The sequence below is a fragment of the Sphaerodactylus townsendi genome, unplaced genomic scaffold, assembly GCF_021028975.2.
Source record: "Sphaerodactylus townsendi isolate TG3544 unplaced genomic scaffold, MPM_Stown_v2.3 scaffold_30, whole genome shotgun sequence".
NCBI classification, from domain to species: Eukaryota; Metazoa; Chordata; class Lepidosauria; order Squamata; family Sphaerodactylidae; genus Sphaerodactylus; species Sphaerodactylus townsendi.
Genome location: NW_025950473.1, coordinates 1 through 10,189, shown reverse-complemented (window position 1 = coordinate 10,189; position 10,189 = coordinate 1).

Below are 10,189 nucleotides of genomic sequence, written 5' to 3'. Positions count from 1 at the left end.
GGGCTAAGGGCAACCTCAGCGGCTGGTCTCTCCAAAGGCCCGGTGGAACAACTCGGTCTTACGGGCCCTGCGGAATTGTTTTGTTTTGGTAATGATCCAAAATGTAGAGTAGAATCATTGAAATTAGCAATGGGCATATGAACAGACCTAGTGTAGGATCCTCACCCTTGATATTCCAGCTGGTTCATTGATCAGAGCTGAACGCAAAGTTGCTCCCTTACAGTAAAACGTGGCAATGAATTAAAATAACATCATAGATCTATAATTGCGAAAGCAAAATATCGACTGCTTCTGCCTTCATAAATTTTGGACCACACCTGGTGCCGAATTTGGTCTTAAAAATGTGTCCCGGGTGATAACATTTCTATTGTGATCTTGCACAAAACTGCGGAGACATAGACAAATGGCGATCAAAAATCATCCACCTTTATTATATCGCACCGCAGTCAGAAAACATTGTTTAAAGGGAGAGGGTAAATAGATGGAAATCCACCAAAACAGGATTACGCAGAAAGCCAAACACTATGTGAGAACATTAAAATAGCATTGCTGGTCACGTCTAAAACCGGGCTGCTTGCAAATCCTTATCAGCTATCTGGCTACTTTGTGGGTAACAGGCTTTTTTTTAGACAAGAATTTAGGTCTGCTTTTTAAAGAATTTGTTTAATAAAATGGTTTTACTTTTCAATTTATCCCACCCTCTTAGAGGTCACAAGTTCTCAGGATGAGGCATTATAAACATTTGAGAGTGAGAGTAAAAAAAATTTAATCAAGCAGACTGAAATGAAACGATCAAATTCCCTTTACTAAAAGCCTGCATAAAAAGAAATGTTTGGCCTGGTGCATAAAAGAGAACATGATCGGTATCCAGCATGCTTCAACAGATAAGGTGCCACTCCTGAAAAATCCCTATTTCTGGTTCCTGCTCACCTTGGTAGGCAAGGACACAGAGAACAGGGCTTGTGAGGAGAGTTAAAAATTGTGAGCTGAACAGTGGCGTAGGAGGTTAAGAGCTTGTGTATGTAATCTGGAGGAACCGGGTTTGATTCCCAGCTCTGCTGCCTGAGCTGTGGAGGCTTATCTGGGGAACTAGATTAGCCTGTACACTCCCACACATGCCAGCTGGGTGACCTTGGGCTAGTCACAGCTTCTCAAGAATCTCTCTCAGCCCCAGCTACCTCACAGGGTGTTTGTTGTGAGGGGAAGGGCAAAGAGGTGTAAGCCTTTGAGTCTCCTGGGAGAGAGCGGCAGCGTCGGGGTGGCTGCGCTGTTGCCGCCCCTGACGTGGAGAGTGCAGTGGGACCCCTCGCTACTTGCGGAGAGTAGCCCAGGGCTTAAGGTAAGTGGGGAAAGGGCCTAAGATGTCTGGGGTTGGCAAACAGTGGCTGAGCATATAGCCTAGAGAAACTGAAGGCCCTCTCCAACAAAAAGGTGATATATGTCTTAGGAATTTGACTGGTGGCATATTGAGAAAAGTTCTTGTACAAAAATGGGATTTTGATAAAATAAGACAGCCCTTCACGGGATGTTTCACTGATAAATGACAGTACATTGAAGAGATATCTCTATTTCTTAACTGGTTTGTTGTCATTTTTTTCAAAAGAAATTTTCTTCTCCCTTTTCTTAACAAACTAATAGGATGATGCAAAGCAAAGTTATACTCTTCTAAAATCACAAATTTCAGTGGACTTAGAAGGGTGTAATTATTTAAAATTGTACTGTAAGATATATAGGCTCTGAGGGTGGGGAGGGAGAAATTCTGTTGGCTTCTCATTTCCTCAGAAAGCATTAATTATGAAAACATTTTTATAAGATTATCTTTGACAGAAAGTGCTGGAGTTCTTGAAATCTATGTGACTTAATAAATACACAGATTTATATGGCAAATAAGCAGGCAATGCTCTTCCCAGTACACGACGCCAACCCAACCCCCCCTGGGACCGTTCGCATGAACGGTCCCAGAAACCACCGGGAAGACGGCGCTGTGGAGCGCCATTGCCCAGTTGACCTACTGCCTCTGCGACAGGGCAGGGGGCGTGTCCCCAGGCCTCGGCGATGCACCGGATGGCCGCAGAGATGGTAGGTCGACTGGTCACAGGGGGGAGGGATGGCGCCTTCAAGCCGCTCGAAGCCGCCGTTTTCTGTAAACCTCGCTGGGGAAGCGAGGTTGGAAAACGGCGGCTTCGCGCCTCTTGGAAGGCACGAGGGCGGCGCAGCTGAGCAGCAGCTGCGCCTCCTGTGCAAACAGCTCCCTGGGGACAGCGTTTTTGCCATCCCCAGGGCACTGTTAATGGCCCGTGCGGAAAGGGCCTATGATTCTATGATTCAGAGACAGCAGAAGAATAGTTGTTTAAAAGATAAGAATTTTTTTGTCGGTCTGATAGACCTTCTTTTTTAATGAGTAGAGGGGTCAGGAGGTTGGACCGGATTGTCTTATAAAGTGGGCAATGTAGAAGCAAATTCATTACGGATTCAGTCTGCTTTATGCTGCATTCACAGATTCTATCCTGGTAGGGAATTTTTCGATGTCTTCCTGTTGTTACAGCTGAAGGAAGCACATTGCACCTTGCCAAAGAGCGAGAGCTCTTCGCTGGTTGGGAAAAATTCATTCACTCGGGTATTTGGCCTCCCTAGCTATGTTAAAGGGAATTTATAAAAAAGGGGGAGAGAGCAGGACTTATTTGCTGCGCTGCTGAGATTCTGGAATTCAGAGTGAAAGATTTTATGAATGGGCACCCTGGCAGGCCACGCCACTGGCCAGCCGCAGATCTGGCTGCGCCACTGGCCCAGAGACATGTGACCCAATTGGTGGCCGGCTGGCTCCACAATGGCCCCCCACAGCCGCCATCTTCCCTCACCTCCCCTCCAACATTGGAAGGGGGGAGGGGTGCAGCAGCCTGGTAAGTGGGTAGTGGGGGGGGGGCGAGGGTCATGCAGGAGGGGGCAAACTGGCAGTTGATCCCACCACTGAGTAGCCATCATAGCTAGTGACTCTAGTGTAAATCCCAATGTTAATATTTTTTGTTCTACTGAGATCCACCGGTCAGAATTTAGAAGATCCAGAAGAGACTGGTATGTAAGGCTTGAGAAAGTTAAAACAGAGACGAAGCCAGAATCTAAATGTGGAAAGTCGGGCTCTGGGCTCTACAAGGTGTTGACCAGTTTCAAGACAGGGCACACAATGTGCCAAACCAAGTAGTAGTCAGAAAGGCATTAAATTAAGAATTTAATGTAACCACCACTGTTCCCTCACTGGGCTTCAAGATCAAAACTGATCCAACACAAGTTAACTCGCAGGAAAAAAACCGGCGGTGCAACACACCTGGTTGAAAGTAAATTAAAACTTATGAGAATCCCACATAGGATTCAGGGGAAACAAAAACCTTTACCACGAGAGCATACAGTTCTTTAGCTGGGGAAAAAGTACCCTGCAATGGTCTTATTACCAACACGCACATGGTAGCCTGATCTAAAGATTCTCTTCTCTGTGTTATCGTTTCCAACTCATCTGATCTTTTTATTCAATGTATGTTGTGTATATCTGTGTTGTTGCAACTGGGTTCTTGTCTTCCTGGGGCTTACACCAGTAAAAGCTGCCCTGAGTGTTTTCGGAATATCATCATCATATTCTACTGCTTTTTGTTTTCCTTTTGAAGGACTGCTTGGATGGAGAAGAAGACGACGACGACGATGACAAGGTGAGTTTGTGCTAGAAGCACGTTTTCCCCTCTGGAGCAGCAGTGGCGTAGTGGTTAGCAGGTGTGCTGTAATCCGGAGAATTGGGCTTGATTCCCCGCTCTGCCGCTTGAGCTGCGGAGGCTTATCTGGTGAACCAGATTAGCTTGTGCACTCCAACACATCTTGGGCTAATCATGGTTCTTTGGAGCTCCCTCAGCTCCATCTACCTCACAGGGTGTTTGTGGTGATGGGGAAAGGGAAAGGAGATTGTAAGCCCCTTTGAGTTTTCTTACAGGAGAGAAAGGGGGGATATAAATCCAACTCTTCTTCTTCTTCTGTTATAGTCCCCTGCTTCTTTAACGGGAAACTGGGATCTCGCCCCAAGACTCCTGGACTCTTAACAGAGTCTGTCAGTGAAAGTTGTCATCAAAAGCACAACTCAGTTTAAAGCAAGACCCCTCTGATCTCTCTCTCCTCCATCTTCTCTGGATTCAGCTCCCTCCACCACTTGACTACACAGACAGTCCTTGGGCTAGGACAGAGCAGAATGCATGTTCAGCATGATATAGTTGAGTGTCGCGAGCAGTTTGGTGACCACCTAGTCCAAAACTTTTGAGGATCAGTGGTCAGCAAACAATAGTCTACTGGTGATCCTTGGGCTGAAAGAGGTCCAGCTGGCCTCGCCCAGTGCCAGGGTGTTCTTGGCCCTGATCCCTACTGGGTGGAACTGTCTGTCTAGTCACGAAACCCAGACCCTGCGGGACTTGATGCAGTTCCGCAGGACATAAAAGACAGAGCTGTTCCGCTAGGTTCATGGTTGAGGCATCAATGGTTCAATGGCAGTGGCGTAGGAGGTTAAGAGTGGCGTAGGAGGTTAAGAGCTCGTGTATCTAATCTGGAGGAACCGGGTTTGATTCCCAGCTCTGCTGCCTGAGCTGTGGAGGCTTATCTGGGGAATTCAGAGTAGCCTGTGCACTCCCACACACACCAGCTGGGTGACCTTGGGCTAGTCACAGCTTCTCAGAGCTCTCTCAGCCCCACCTACCTCACAGGGTGTTTGTTGTGAGGGGGGAAGGGCTAGAGATTGTAAGCCCCTTTGAGTCTCCTACAGGAGAGAAAGGGGGGATATAAATCCAACTCTTCTTCTTCTTCTTCTTCTTCTTCAATCAATAATGTAGTAGTTAAAGAGTAGTGGACTCTAATCTGGATAAGTGGGATTGATTCCCCACTCCTCCACGTGAGCAGCATCAGACTCTTATCTGCTAAACTGGATTTGTCTCTCTGCTCCTACACACGAGGCCTGCTGGATGACCTTGGGCCAGTCACAGTTCTCTCAGAACTCTCTCAGGCAGTGGCATAATGGTTAAGAGCAGGTGTACTCTAATCTGGAGGAACCGGGTTTGATTCCCCGCTCTGCCGCTTGAGCTGTGGAGGCTTATCTGGGGGATTCAGATTAGCCTGTGCACTCCCACACACGCCAGCTGGGTGACCTTGGGCTAGTCACAGTTCTCTCAAAACTCTCTCACCCCACCTACCTGACAGGGTGTTTGTTGTGAGGGGGGGAAGGGAAAGGAGTTTATAAGCCCCTTTGAGTCTCCTTACAGGAGAGAAAGGAAGGATATAAATCCAACTATTCTTCTTCAACGCCACCTACCTCACTGGCAAAATGCAGATTCCTGTCCCTTTAATGCAGAGCAAATGAAAACTGTTTCTGTCTTAGGTTCAGCAGGGTACCAGAGAGGTTTTTTAATTACAAAGAGAACATTTTTACCAAACATTTTGTTTTACCAAAGCATGCAAATGTGTGTGTACATATTCTCCCATAATGCAACAAACCTCCAGAAACTGGGAAAAGCAGCTGGCTGGCCGTGCGACGATGACAGAGGTCATGGTTTCTATCAAATGGGTGTGCATTCCATCAAAATCTACAGCGAGAGAGCTTTCTTGGATTCTGCTGCCATGTCAGACATAACAGAGCTTGCTTCTGGGAATTGTAACGCCCTCTGAGACTCACTGTTTACAACTTAGGAACACATAGACGCTTAATTCAAATACAGAGGGGCAGATTAACTCCTTTCCATTGGAATGATCAATCTTGGATATGGCAGGGTTTGTTGCCGACTCCCCTCTCCCTTTCAAATACCAGCAGTGATGGAAGATAACAGTGGTTCATTCACCGGGCATGTACCTCGCGGCAGCTCCTCTGGAGAGATGTCATTTTAAACACAAAGTTTGGCTTTTTTTTTGTAAGCCTGTAAGGCGTCGGAAGCCCACGTTGTATTAGGGTCTTTCCCCATCAATGTCGTTTCCGAGTGTGCCCGTGCAGGTAGAGCAATAACATTCTGCCGTAGTGTTTGCTGCCATTTCTTAATTGGCTGCCTTGATTATTATGTGCATGTTTCTCAATTTGCATGTGCGACAAGCGAGAAGCTTTAGTCTCACACAGCAATTAAAAGTGTTTTCGCTGCTTCCCGTTCCAAGTCCTGGACGCTAATCGCAAGTCAGATAGACTTGTGCCAAGACTTTAAAAAAGAAGGAAGTTTCCAGGCAATGGAGCAGATCCGAGCCAGTCCATAAGGAGCAGACAGAGAAGAAGAAGAAGAGTTTGGATTTATATCCCCCCTTTCTCTCCTGCAGGAGACTCAAAGGGGCTTACAATCTCCTTGCCCTTCCCCCCTCACAACAAACACCCTGTGAGGCAGGTGGGGCTGAGAGAGCTCCGAGAAGCTGTGACTAGCCCAAGGTCACCCAGCTGGCGTGTGTGGGAGTGCACAGGCTAATCTGAATTCCCCAGATAAGCCTCCACAGCTCAGGCGGCAGAGCTGGGAATCAAACCCGGTTCCTCCAGATTAGATGTACGAGCTCTTAACCTCCTACGCCACTGCTGCTCCGAGCCAGTCCATAAGGAGCAGACAGAGAAGCTGTAGAGCAGGGGTGTCCAACTCTGGCGCTTCAGATGTTCATGGACTACAATTCCCATCAGCCAGAGTTGGACACCCCTGCTCTAGAGCAAAGAAACAATGCAGTCTATGCCAGGGCATACTGTATATACTCGCGTATAAGTCTAGTTTTTCGGCCCTTTTTTTAGGCTGAAAAATGCCCCCCTTGACTTATACGCCAGTGAAGGTGAAAGAAAGCCCAACAGGAGTCTGGGTACTGCCACAGGATCATGCCCAACACAGGCGGCAGGAGATGGTAGCATGCTATTGAGATGAAAGTCACCTTCTACTTCATTACTGTTCTTACGCTGCTAGGAATGTTGTTATTATGAGTATTGTTGTTTATATAATTTGTGATGTTATATTATGATTATTGCTGGTTGCTATGTGATGCTATGTGATGCTGTGATGTTATTACCAGTAGCTGCTGCATTTCCCACCCTCGACGAGTGAATAAGTTTTTTGTGGTAAAATTAGGTGCCTTGACTTATACTCGGGTCTACTTATACACGAGTATGTACAGTATATTTGGGAAACAGTTTCTAGGGCAAGCATGGAAAACCCCTCTTGAATCTCCTTCCCATTAAGAAGAAGAAGAAGAAGAGTTTGGATTTATATCCCCCCTTTCTCTCCTGCAGGAGACTCAAAGGGGCTTACAATCTCCTTGCCCTTCCCCCCTCACGACAAACACCCTGTGAGGTAGGTGGGGCTGAGAGAGCTCCGAGAAGCTGTGACTAGCCCAAGGTCACCCAGCTGGCGTGTGTGGGAGTGTACAGGCTAATCTGAATTCCCCAGATAAGCCTCCACAGCTCAGGCGGCAGAGCGGGGAATCAAACCCGGTTCCCCCAGATTAGATACACGAGCTCTTAACCTCCTACGCCACTGCATTAAATTGTTTGCACCATCTACAAAGTCCCTGTGGACTTTGAAGGCGGATCGTGCCGTTCAGTGGTGGTCCCTGCCAAGCTGAGCTCAGCATTCAACACACAGACTTTGGAGGCAGAGTCTGCAGTTTAAAGCTGCGCCCTGGCAGGCTGAGCTCAGTGCGAAACCACAGGCTTGGCCTCACCAGGTCCAGCTTTATACCGCTAGTTCCTCCTCCGGCGTTCATCTGAATTCAGAGGTGGAGTTTTGGGGGTAGAACCAGCAATATAAAGCTGGGTCAGGCCAGGCAAAGCCCTGCGTCAAACTGTGAGCTCAGCCTGGCCCAGTCCAGATTTATGTTGCTGGCTCCATTACGTGGACTTGGGAGGCGGAGCCTGGCATTTAAAGATGGACCCACCAAGGGTGGAGTAGAGTTCTTAGTGAGGATGCAACGGGGGGTGGGCAAGAACACCCTCCTTCAAGTGGCGCCCAGGGAAACAGCCCTAACTGCCCCATCTTAGACGAGCATCTGAGTCTAGAACCTACTGAGAGAAACTCTCCTGACCTAACTGATCAGTGTCCGGTATTGATGAATCCTCTGTAAGCTCATGTGCCAATAGGTTAAAAAAAAAGGTCAAGGTTATCTGCCTCAGGAGAAGACTTCCTTGAGCTTGGAGCTTATTGAATTGTAATCAGTGTCGACAAGTAGTTAAGGTCAAACTGGGCATTGGTACAGATGCCCAGTTGAGTCATAAGCCTTATCCAAGGATGCTGCCCTGAATGCGTTCCTCCAAGGGATAAAAACTGACAGACAATTATCCAATCCAGAAACAGTAAATCCAACTCTTGGAGAACGTCAGCCTTCCTGATCAACATCTCTTCTGGAAATTAATGTTGAGAGCATTTAATGGCGTTGAGAGCATTTAATGCCAAAGTGAGTCAACAAATCCTTTATGGGATCCCCATCTGGATAGGGGCATGGAGCAGAGAGGTTGAAAGGGTCCAGTCGTACTTTCTGTATAAAATCCTTGGCTTGCCCCATTCTATTCCCTATGCGGCCCTGTGCTTAGAAACAGGCCAGCATCGGCTGGAAACTCTGGCCTGGTGCCGTACATTCAAGTTTTGGGCCAGGATTTGTTTTAATCGAGATGAACTGGACTATACATCCCAGGGACGCTCCATCCTCCACACAACCCAGTGGTGGGTTAAAATCGAAGCCAAACTTAATGAGTTGGGCATTTCCTTGGAGGACCTGCTAATGTTAACAGAGCAGGAGGTCTATGGGGCTATCAAGAAGAGACTTTTTGATAGAGAGTTTCAACAGATGCTAGAGGAAGCTAATAAAACCTGTTCCCCGATCTCTCTGGGAATACCTGTGGATAGATTAATTGTAGCCCGGTACCTTTATCTCCTGGTTGAGGCCCGGTGGTGTAGAGCAATCACCTTAGCTAGGTGTAATGCCCTGCCTTCTTCCTTTAGCCTTGGACGCCACCTTGGAATTCCACATAAAGAAAGGAAATGCCCGTGTGGCATGGGTTCTGTGGAAACAGTATCTCATATGCTGTTGGATTGTCCTTTTTATGAGATAGGTAGGAAGAAGCACATAATCCCCTTCCTGCATGGAAGTGAAGGCATTACAGATAAACAGAAGGTTATATATCTTTTAAACAGCCACAACTACGAGCTGTTGGAAGCGGTGACTAAATTTTTAAATGGTGCTATTTTAACTCGTCAGAAGTTGTAAAGGCTGTTATTATCTTGCAATGTTAATCTTAAACTATTTATATGCCATTAAAGGTATTTGGAATCAAAAATCGAAATTAATGTCCACTTGTTCACCCAACTCACCTCTTTTCCAGACCTGGGGTTTAGAACTGAGACAGTAGTTTCTGAAGTCTTAGTTGAAGAGCAAGAACATTGTTAGCGTGCATATTGACAACCGCACACTGTAAAGTTCTGGATGGTTTCATTCAGGGGTCACGTGTAAATATTAAAGAGGTTAAGGGAAAGTGCAGAGAACTGGGGGACACCACAGACATTGACTCTATGATAGAAGCCACCATTTTTGAATGGATGGTCCTTGGAGGTGTAAGAACTTTCTGCACCAATGAGACAAAGGAAACCTCTTTGCTTTGGGGGAAGAGATGCTTTGGGTTAGAACCGTGGTGGTGAACCTATGGCACTCCAGATGTTCATGGACTACAATTCCCATTATCCCCTGCCAGCATGGCCAATTGGCCATGCTGGCATAGGATGATGGGAATTGTAGTCCATGAACATCTGGAGTGCCATAGGTTCGCCACCACTGGGTTAGAATAATGTTAAGAGCCAGTGTGGTGTGTTGGTTAAGAGCAGGTGGACTCTAATCTGGAGAACCAGGTTTGATTCCCCATTCCTCCACCTGAGTCATGGATTCTAGCCTGGTGAGCTGGGATGGTTCCCAACTCCTACACATGAAGCCTGCTGGGTGACCTTGGGCTAGTCACAGTTCTCTCAGAGCTTTCTCAGTCCCATCTACCTCACAAGGTGTTTGTTGTAAGGAGGGGAAGGATTTGTAAGCTGCTTAGAGACTTCTTGTGGTAAAGAAAAGTGGGGTATAAATCCAACTCTTCTTCTTCTCCTTCTCCTTCTCCTTCTCCTTCTCCGTCTCCTTTTCCTTTTTCTTCTTTTTCTCCCTCCTCCTCCTCTTCCTCCTCTTCCTCCTCCTC